General features: G+C 38.5%; 1 protein-coding gene across 2 annotated transcripts in view; it reads left to right on the top strand.

The window, feature by feature from the left end:
* FMR1NB (FMR1 neighbor) overlaps positions 1 to 10,048 on the top strand; it is a 34,866-nt gene that overhangs the window by 1,239 nt on the left and 23,579 nt on the right. The window lies entirely within an intron of this gene.

Raw genomic sequence — 10,048 nt, 5'->3', positions numbered from 1 at the left:
ATATATATATATATATATATATATATATATATATATATATATATATAGTCTGGATTGCATATGTCAACCAGTAATAATTTCTCTGATTCTGATTGCCAAATTCGGCATTTAGAATCATGTAGCACTTCAGAGCTGGAAGGTTTGAGAGGTTATCTAGTCCAATCCACGTATTTAAGTGAGGAGGAAAACTGAGGTCTGAGAAGGGTAAATGGTAGGTAAGTAAACAGAGTACCTAGCCAGCCTTCTGGGGGGTGGGAATGGGGATTCTGGGCTGGGAATGAACACATCTAGCATTAATAAGGCCTCTGGCCAAAGGTAAATGCTTCCCCCAACCCTCTGCTTAATTAAAGAGGACAACCATAGACCCCAAGACCTATGTTATTTTGCTTTCCCTTCTCCTAGCAGTCTTTCTGGTACAACTGAATATCAGAATTTCTCTCCCACCAAGGTCCACTCAGTCAGGCCCCAGACCCCAAACCAATTCAAGCTGAGCTTGGTCAGAAACAAATCAGTGTGGGGGTTAAAAATATGACCATAACAGAACTGAGACCCCCAGTTTCTCAGAACAGCAACTCTTGCTTCTGCTGCCCCCAAGTCCTTTGGAATATAGGTGGGGAATTAGTGGATTTAGACTTGGATTTATGTGTATTGCAGATATGAAAAACTTTGAAAAAAAAGCATTTATATTTATTATGTTCCCATGGCAGAATAATTCATAACCTAGAAGCTAGTCTGCTGGCCATGGGCCTCTCAAATTCTTAGGCTGGTCTTTGGAAAGTAGACTCAATTTATTTCTGAGATTTTATTTGACTGGATCAAATGAGATAATACGTGTATGTAAAGCACTTTGCTGGCTATTGTTATTTAAAATCATTCCATCTTGGTAGGACCTGCTAAAGCTTGTCTTTTGCCTTCAAGTGGTCACCATGAGATAGCAGTGAAAATTAGGCACTACCTCGGCCAGAAAATGCTTGTCAGCCAAGGCAACACCAGTTTAGAGTACACGTTCATTTTTGTATATTATGGAAGAGGATATTGGAACATTATAAACTATCATTTCACAAGAACAACAAATAGCAATGGAAGAGAAAGTAATCCTATAAAAAACCTTGGGATCAGCCAAATTTAATTAAATTTAATTTAATTCAAGAGCACTTTTTAATAGATGAAGCCAGAAGGACAACAAATAGAAAGGAGACAGAACAGAGCTCAATCTTTCTAAAAGGATCTAGATCAGAGGTGTCATCCATGTTGCTATTGTGGGCCAAATTAAATTGTAATTGGGAAATATTGAACAAAAATACAATAGGGCATAGATAATGTTAATATGTGGTTTTTAAGTCAGTATGCCATCAGGAAAGATCCTCATGTTATATGGTTCAGTGGTCTCCATTTCTATTTGATTTTAACACCACTAATCTAGATGAGAGTGAAACCACCAAATTTGGGCTCATTATTCAGTGGGTTATATGTGAAAGTGAAAAATAGCACTTTGTCTTTAAGTGGTCTCTATTCCCAGTGATTCTAGGGAAAGCTTCTGAACCTGATAGAATACACATAGAGAGAGATGAGCTAAAGTCAACAGGATTGGTACTTGGAAATTGATTGTCAAAATGTCTCCAAAAGAAGATTTCAACCAAGGAAAAATAGGCCCTCCCATTTACATAGGGATAAGTAATAATAGCTAACATTTATAGAGTACTTTAAAATGTGGAAAACATTTTATATATTATCATCTCATATTATCCTCAGAACAACCCTGGGAGGTAGCTGCTGTTATGATCCCCTTGTTACAGATGAGGAAACTGAGGCTCAGAGAGGTAAAGTGAGTTGTCCAGGATCACACAGCTAGGAAGTGTCTGAGGTAATCTTCATAAATTCAAGTCCAGCCCTCTCTCTAGAGTAAGAATTTCATCCCAGTCTGGCTTGGTAACAGGAAGTCCATTATCATGGAGAAGAGAAGCCTTTGGGAGTGACCATAAAAGCAGAGTGGTACAGCTTAAAGAGCACTGAATTTGCTCCCAGAGGACTTGGGTGTAACCTCAGGCAAGACACTTAACCCCTTTGAGCCCCAGTTACCTTATTTATCTAATGTATGGTTAGGACCAGTCCATAACCCTGTATTCTAAGATCCTTAGACAGCTGTCTCTGAGTATTTGAAGGGTTTACAGAAACATGCCATTTCATTCATAGAAATGAAAGGCCCTCTTATGACACAGCATAATGGCTCCTTTTCTACCCTTTGTCATCATATAGACCCAGGCAAAAGCGAAAGAGAGAGGAAGTATGTTTTCTCCTATGACTCTTCTGTCACCACCAGCTTGGTTTGGCCTAGTCCTCATGAGGGGTGGAAGATTAAAGAGGTTGTTCCCAGGAAGCTAGAGGCCTGCTTCATAGGTTCCCCAAGGGACCATGACCATCAACCCTTTTGGCCCCGGCACCAAAAGGATTCTGATGAGAAGGATGGAAGAATAAAATGGCTCCCCAAGCGTCATATCTCTGATGTCACCTTACTTCACCATAGGACCTTTTTAGTCTCTGTGGCCATGGACCTTCTCCTAATCTAATCAAAGAGTATATGTCTAATAGTTGGCAAAATTCTACCTCTTGTTCCCCTAACTCATAATATTTTGCCTTGGTTTCCCTAGTATCTAGCTATTTCTCACAAGAAGTAGGCAACTTAAATATTTTACTGAACTGAATTGATTCAGTCATTGCTGAGAAAATTCCTTTTTCCCAGGCCCTCCCTCAATTTTCATCCCTATCTAGCTAGGCATTCTCCCAACCTCCTCTGCCCACTCCAGACTTTATCCTCTACCCTGCCCTTCCACTGTGCCTTCTGGATCCCCTTGTTCTTTTTTTTTTAAGCAATTGGGGTTAAGTAACTTGCTCAAGGTTACATGGCCAGGTGTTTCTGGGTGTGGTGCTGAGTATCTGAGCCCGGGATTCGATCTCCAGGTCATCCTGACACTGGAGCCAGTTTCCTTACTCGCTGAGCCACCTGGCCGCCCCACCATTGTTCTTTTCTTAATGAATGTCCCTTTATCAAAGACCTCTTCCGTCTCATAGTTGTAAAAACTGTTTTATTGTTGCTGTTCCATCCTAATGCTGCTCTCCCCCAATCCTACTCTTCCAGTAGAAGCCTCCCTTGTATCAAAATACGGTTAAGTGAAACAAGCCAACACATTGATGATGCCTGACAATATATCTCTCATTTTCCACCTATGGTCCACTGTTTATGTTTCCTTGTCTGTCCTCTGTAATAAAGATTGGTCATTTTGCATTCATCAGAGTTCCTTTCTTTCTAGTGTTTGTTTTTCATTGTCTTGTTGTGGTCATCATCACATTCTTTTCTTCTTCTGGTGAAAATGGTGAACTCTGGGCAAACGACTTTCTTTTGAGCACACCTCAGAGACTCTGTGATAAAGTGAATAGATCACTTATGGAGCATTTAGTATGTGCTGGGCACATAGAATACTAGAATTGGAGTCAGGAAGATCTGCGTTTGAATTCTGCTTTGGATAATCACCATATTGGTGATTTATTTTGAGTATTAGTTCTCTATGAAATGGGAAGAATAGTAATAGCTAGCATTTATATAGAACTTTTAGGGGTTGTACTTTTCATATAGAACAACCCTGTAAAGTAGATTCAATTATTAGCTCCATTTTTCAGAAGAAGAAGCTGAGGCTAAGAGAGGTTAATGTGATTTGCATGGGATCACACAGCTAGCAAGTGTCTGAAGTAAGACTTGAACTTGAAAGTCTTCCTGATTTTAAGTCTATGCACTTTGCCACCATCTCATAAGAATGTGGGACTCAAATGAGAGAATGTATGTAAAGCTCTTTGCAAACCTTAAAATGCTATTGAAATTTATTATTTCATTATTTATTTATTATTTTTTGCCACACTTGAGTGTTTGCCTGCTGCTTTTCTCATTCTCCATTAGCACCCTTGCCACTTGAATATATATATTGGTCCAGGAGAGTCAATGTTCTTGTACTCCTCTGCCACCATCTCTTAGCAACCTCTCTTCATTTGAGGTTTGCTTTATTAGTCTCTCTCACCCAAGCTATCTCATTGGTGCTTCATTCCACTTTAGCCACCTGCAGGGAGGTCCATACCTTAGATCAGAGATGAAAACTGAAGAGTGAGGCTGAGTCAGATTAAAATGCCATTGGGAAATGTTTAACAAAATAAATAAAGAGTACAGTGCAACACTGATAATGTTAATTTATGGTTTTCTAAACCAGTATCCAACCTGGATGTTCTATTTGAGTTTGATACCACTGCTAACATTCATTACTCATAACATTGCTGCCTCTGTGATCCTGAATTCTGAAATTCCTTTCTGATCAAAATCTTTTAACCTTCCATTTCTTCATTTGTTTCATTCTTCCTAAATCAGAGATTCTTAACCTGTGGGCCCATGAACTTGTTATGAATATATATGTATATCTGTCTCTCTGTCTGTCTGTCTTATCTATCTAAAATGTATGTATGTAACTACTTCAATATAATTGGTTTCCTTTGTAATTTTATGTATTTTATTTTGTGCACTTAAAAACACAACTTTTGAAAAGGGATCTGTGGTACAAAAAATTAAGAGCCCTGTCCTAAACCTAGTCTTGATCCTCACCATTAACTCCAGGCCCTCAGCTCCTCCCTTTTCTCTCAGTCCATCATTCTTGCTTTGGCCTCACTTTCTTTCATAGTACAGGCCCTATATTTGATGGATTCAATGAGGGTACACTGTCCTCTACTCTTGAATCTCTTGTTTACTTATCCTATCACCATTCACACATTACCAACTCTCAAATCTAGTTTACCATGTCTTCCCTGCTACTTCTTGTGCTACCTAGTGTCAGTGGTGGAAGCCCTTACTTAGCACAGTGCTTGGTGTGGGGTAGTCACTTAATAAATGCTTATTGATTGAGTAGAAGTTGTAGAACTATGCTGTCCAAGTCTGCTAGAAATTTAAGTCATTTAATCTTAACTAGATCCTTATTGCTGCATGTATAGATAGATACCCACATACACATATAAATATATATGTATATACACACACACTGACATATACATATATATTTAGATGTCTGTAATCATCTTCCCCAGGCATCTCCTCCCCTCATCTTCCCTCCCTGATTGTTCCCTGATTGACTATTAAATTCCCCACAGTGGATGTTCCAAACCTCCTGTGGCCTAGTGCTCCTCCATCATTCAGCAGAGGGCCTTGGATCCTATTCTAGTGAGAGAATTGGAGTCATCTGCCATGTGCTCCCTCTGCTTCTCTACTTGTGTACCCTAAAACCTCTCTACACAGTTTCACATTCTCTCCTTTTGCTCCAGTCTCTGAAACACTCCTGTTTGTCAAGGCTAGCACCTTTAATGATCTCACTCACTCACAATCCCTTTGAGATGCAGTATAGTGCTGAATTTGAAGCCCTGACTTTGGAGTCATGGGACTTGAGTTAGAATCCTGGCTGTATCTGTCATTTAACCTTTCTGGGTCTGGGTTTCCTCATCTGTAAAGTGTTTGTGACTAGATGTCTTCTGAGGTAACTTGCAGCTCTAGATCTGTGATCTTATAAACCTTCCCCCAACCTCCTCCATAAGTATATTGCTTAATCATTCCCTCTTTGGCATCTTCATTCTTTTCCTGTCTGCAGGATTTTTCCCCACTGCTTACAAAATGCCCAGGTCTCTCCTATCCCTTCAAAAATAGTTCTGCTATCTTCTCTAGCTATCATCCTTTATTTCTTCTCTCTTTAATAGTTGAACTCTTAGAAAAAGTTATCTATTTTTATTTTCAGTCCCCTACCCTCCACTTCTCAATCCTTTCTGATTTGGATTGTGAACTGAACACTGTAATAGTAATGTAATTTTGAATTTGAAGATCCCTTTGTGTTGGCAAAAGTAGCAGGTACTTGGCACTTAGTAACTGATCAAGCCTCTGTTGGGGAAACAGAAGGTATGAACTCCTGTCTCCTGTTACGACATAACAGGAAGGAGTTGGCTGAAGGAAGTAGCTAATGCTGTGTATATAAGAAAAGCCCTAGAGAGGCACAGGCAGAATTTCCTTGAGACTGAGATCTGGTGGCAGAACAGCTACAGAACAGATAACTGAGTCCTGAAAACTGGTGGTGGTGGAGCTGCTTCTGAACAGGAGCCCAGGAGCCTAGAGCCAGGAGCCAGGAGCCCCAGAGCCCAGGTTACTAAAGCATGGCTGGGATGCTGAGACTGTTTGTTTGTAGCTTGGTTGAGCCTTGAATTCCTTGGAGTAGAAATGGTGAAGGAGCTGACATGGACCAGACCCTATGAAGTTCAGTGTGGAGCAGGACCTGCCCAGAGAGCTGGTCAAAGAACTGGGAGCTGTCTTCCATTGAATCCAGGTGACAGTCTGGTGAATCCAGGTAGAATCTGGGACCATGGAAGGGGATCCAGGGAATCTGAGAACAGGCCCCAAGTTAGAGATGAAAAGACCTCTCCTTGGGTACTGAGTAAAGATGAAATTGTATTTTATTAGTGACCTAGGGGTGGAGGGTTTTGTGTATGATACTTAGTAAGACTTTGCTGAATAAGTGACTGATTTGTACTTTGAGTACTTTGACTATTGTTACTGATAAGTGACTGATTGAGTTAATCAAGACTTTGCCCCATGAGTGGAAGACTTTGTGTACTTTGATACCACTGATAAGTGACTGATTGAATTGAGTGACTATTTTACTTTGAGACTATGTTGTGAATATTACATTGTGATTTTCTGTGATAAGTTGTAATATGGTGAATTCTGTATTTTGAATTATGCTGTACCTTGATTTTCCATGGATGTTTTGCTTTTGTTATGGAATAAATAGAGTGATCACTATACTGAGTAATCAGAATCTTAAAAAAGCTGTTCACAGTAGCAGTTCTTCTGGAAAGCTTCTGTGCATGGTATTACAAACACTCTACTGAAACTTGTCTCTCTGAGGTTGCCAATGTTCTCTTAAAAATAAAATAAAATTTATTATTATATTTCACTTTTGCATCACCTTCATTTCTTAACATATCCTTCCTCCCTTACCTAGCAAGCCATCACTTGAAACAAATAAAAACAAGCAAGAGGAAAAAAAGGAATTCAGCAAAATCAACCTATATATCAACTAAGTCTGACAATATAAGCAATGTTTCATGCCTGTAATCCTTGACCTCGTCAAAGAAGGGAAGGAGGTATATGCTTTCTTCTCTAGAACTAAGCTTGGTCAATTATTACACAGCATTCAATTTCTTCTTTTTTTGTTCTTCCCATTTATATTGTTATAGTCATTATTTTTCTGGTTCTTCTTAGTTCACTCTGTGTCAGTTCATATATCTTCCCATGCTCTCTGAATTCTTCATATGCATTATTTCTTGCGGTACAGTAATATTCCATTATATTCATGTACCATACCGTGTTTCCCTGATAATAAGACACTGTCTTATTAATTTTTTTGGACAGAAAAACACCAGAGGGCTTATTTTCAGGGGAGGGCTTATTTTAATGAACATTGACAGCAATTTTAATAAACACGTAAATGTGAACAAAAAAATGTACCTTTATTCAATAATGAATTCAATAAAGAACAGGATGACACACTCACTGCTGCAGCTCTGATTGGATGCAGCTCGGAGCACGGCGTGCATTTCACCCGGGGGGGGGGACGGTGCATACAGAGGGTACCATAATGTAGCGTGTAGCGCAGGGGATCACCTTCACTACAGTAGCAATCTCAATAGGGCTTATTTTCGGGGGAGGGTTTATTTTAGAGGAATCTTACACAGTAAGGGGAGGGATTATTTTCGGGATAGGTCTTATTATCGGGGAAACACGGTAGTTTGTGTAGCCATTTCCCAATCCGTAGGCAGCTACTTTATTTTCACTTCTTTGCTACCTCAAAAAGTGCTGATATGAATATTTTGATGTGTATACCAATGCACATTTAAAAATTTTATTTTTTCCCAATTGCATGTTGACATTTTAAGCATTTGTTTTTAAAAATGTTGAGTTCCAAATTCTCTCCCTCTCTCCCCTTTTCCCCTCCCAATATAGTAAGCAATTTGATATAGGTCATAGATGTGTAATCATGCAAAACATATTTCCATATTAGTCATGTTGTGAAAAAAAACACGTTGAAACCACACAAAAAATAAAAAGAGAAAAATAGTATGCTTTGATATGCATTCCAGTTCCATCAGTTCTCTCTCTGGAGGTGGACAGCATTTTTCTTCATGCGTCCTTTGGAATTGTCTTGGGTTATCTTATTCCTGAGAATAGCTAAATCATTCATAGTTAATCATCATATAATATTGCTGTTGCTGTGTACAGTATTCTCTTGGTTCTGCTTACTTCACTCAGCATCAGTTCATGTAAGTTTTTCCAAATTTTTTTCTGAAATCATTCTATTCATCATTTCTTATAGCACAGTAGTATTCCATTACAATCATATACCACAACTTGTTCATTGATTCCCTGATTGATGGACATCCTTCAATTTCCATTTCTTAGCCACCACAAAAGAACCTGCTATAAATATTTTTGTACAAATAGGTCATTCCTCACGCCTTGGGATACAGACTTAGTAGTGGTATTGCTGGGTCAAAGGGTATGCACAGTTTTATAGCCCCTTGGGAACAGTTCCAAATTGCTCTCCAGAATGGTTAGATCAGTTCACAACTCCACCGGCAGTGCATTAATGTTCTGGTTTTCATATATGCCCTCCAACATTTATCATTTTCCTTTTCTGCCATATTAGCCCATCTGATAAGTGTGAGGTGGTACCTGAGTATTGTTTTAATTTTCATTTCTCTAAACAATAGTGATTTAGAGCACTTTTTCATATAATTATAGATTGCTTTGATTTCTTGACCTGAAAACTGCCTGTTCATATCCTTTGACCATTTATCAATTGAGGAATGACTTGTAGTCATATAAATTCAAATCAGTTCTCTATATATTTGAGAAATGAGGCTTTTATCAGAGACACTTGCTATAACATTTCCCCCCAGCTTTGTACAGCCCTTCTAATCTTGGCTGCATTGGTTTTGTTTGGGCAAAAACTTTTTACTTTAATGTAATGAAAATTTTCCATTTCATATCTCCTGTTACTCTCTATCTCCTGTTTGGTCATAAATTTTTCCCTTATCCATATATCTTATGGGTAAACTATTCCTTGCTCCCCTAATTTGCCCATGGTATCACCCTTTATGTCTAAATCATGTACCCATTTTGATCTTATCTTATTACATCATGTGAGATGTTGGTCTTATACTTAGTTTCTGCCAAACTGTTTTCCAGTTTTGTTTTGTTTTCTCAGTCATGCTTCAAGAATATATTATGACAAACTATAACTGTTGTAACTATTTGAAGCTTACTCTGAATAAAATGAACAATTTTAGAATAGAATTCTGATAAGAACATGTCTTAACTAGTTATACAGGTTTCAAATGTCTTTCCTTATAATCTTTATTTTTTTATTTTGTTTAAATTAAATTTTATGTTTATTTTTAGTTTACATAATTCAATTCCACAAGATTTTGAGTTACAAATTTTCTCCCTGTCTTTCCCCTACCCACCACCCCAAAAAGCAATCCCACTGTATACCCCCTCCATCAATCTGCTCTCTCCTATATCCTCCCCCATCCTCCCTCCGACTTTATGGTAGGGCAAGATGGATCTCCATACACCAGTGCCTGTATATCTTATTTCCCAGTTGCATGTAAAAAAAACATAATAATAATAATAATTGTTTTAAACATTTGATTTTAAAAGTTTGAATTCCAGATTCTTTCCCTTCCTCCCTTGTCACCCACCCTTACTGGGAAGATAAGCAATTCAATATAGGTTGTACATGTGTAGCTATGCAAAACATTTCCATAGTGGATATATTGTGAAAGACTGACTATATTTCCCTCAATCCTATCCCACCCCCACTTATTCTATTCTCTACTTTGACCCTGTCCCTTTTCAAAAGTGTGTGCTTCTAAGTACCCTCCCCCCCAACCTGCCCTCCCCTCCATCATTCCCCCT

Source organism: Petaurus breviceps, unplaced genomic scaffold (genome assembly GCF_028583685.1).
Source record: "Petaurus breviceps papuanus isolate PSGF00001 unplaced genomic scaffold, PetGlider_PUasm1.0 90626, whole genome shotgun sequence".
In the NCBI taxonomy this organism is placed as follows: domain Eukaryota; kingdom Metazoa; phylum Chordata; class Mammalia; order Diprotodontia; family Petauridae; genus Petaurus; species Petaurus breviceps.
The sequence above is the reverse complement of the archived record's forward strand: the minus strand, read 5'-3'. Positions and strand labels throughout refer to the sequence as shown.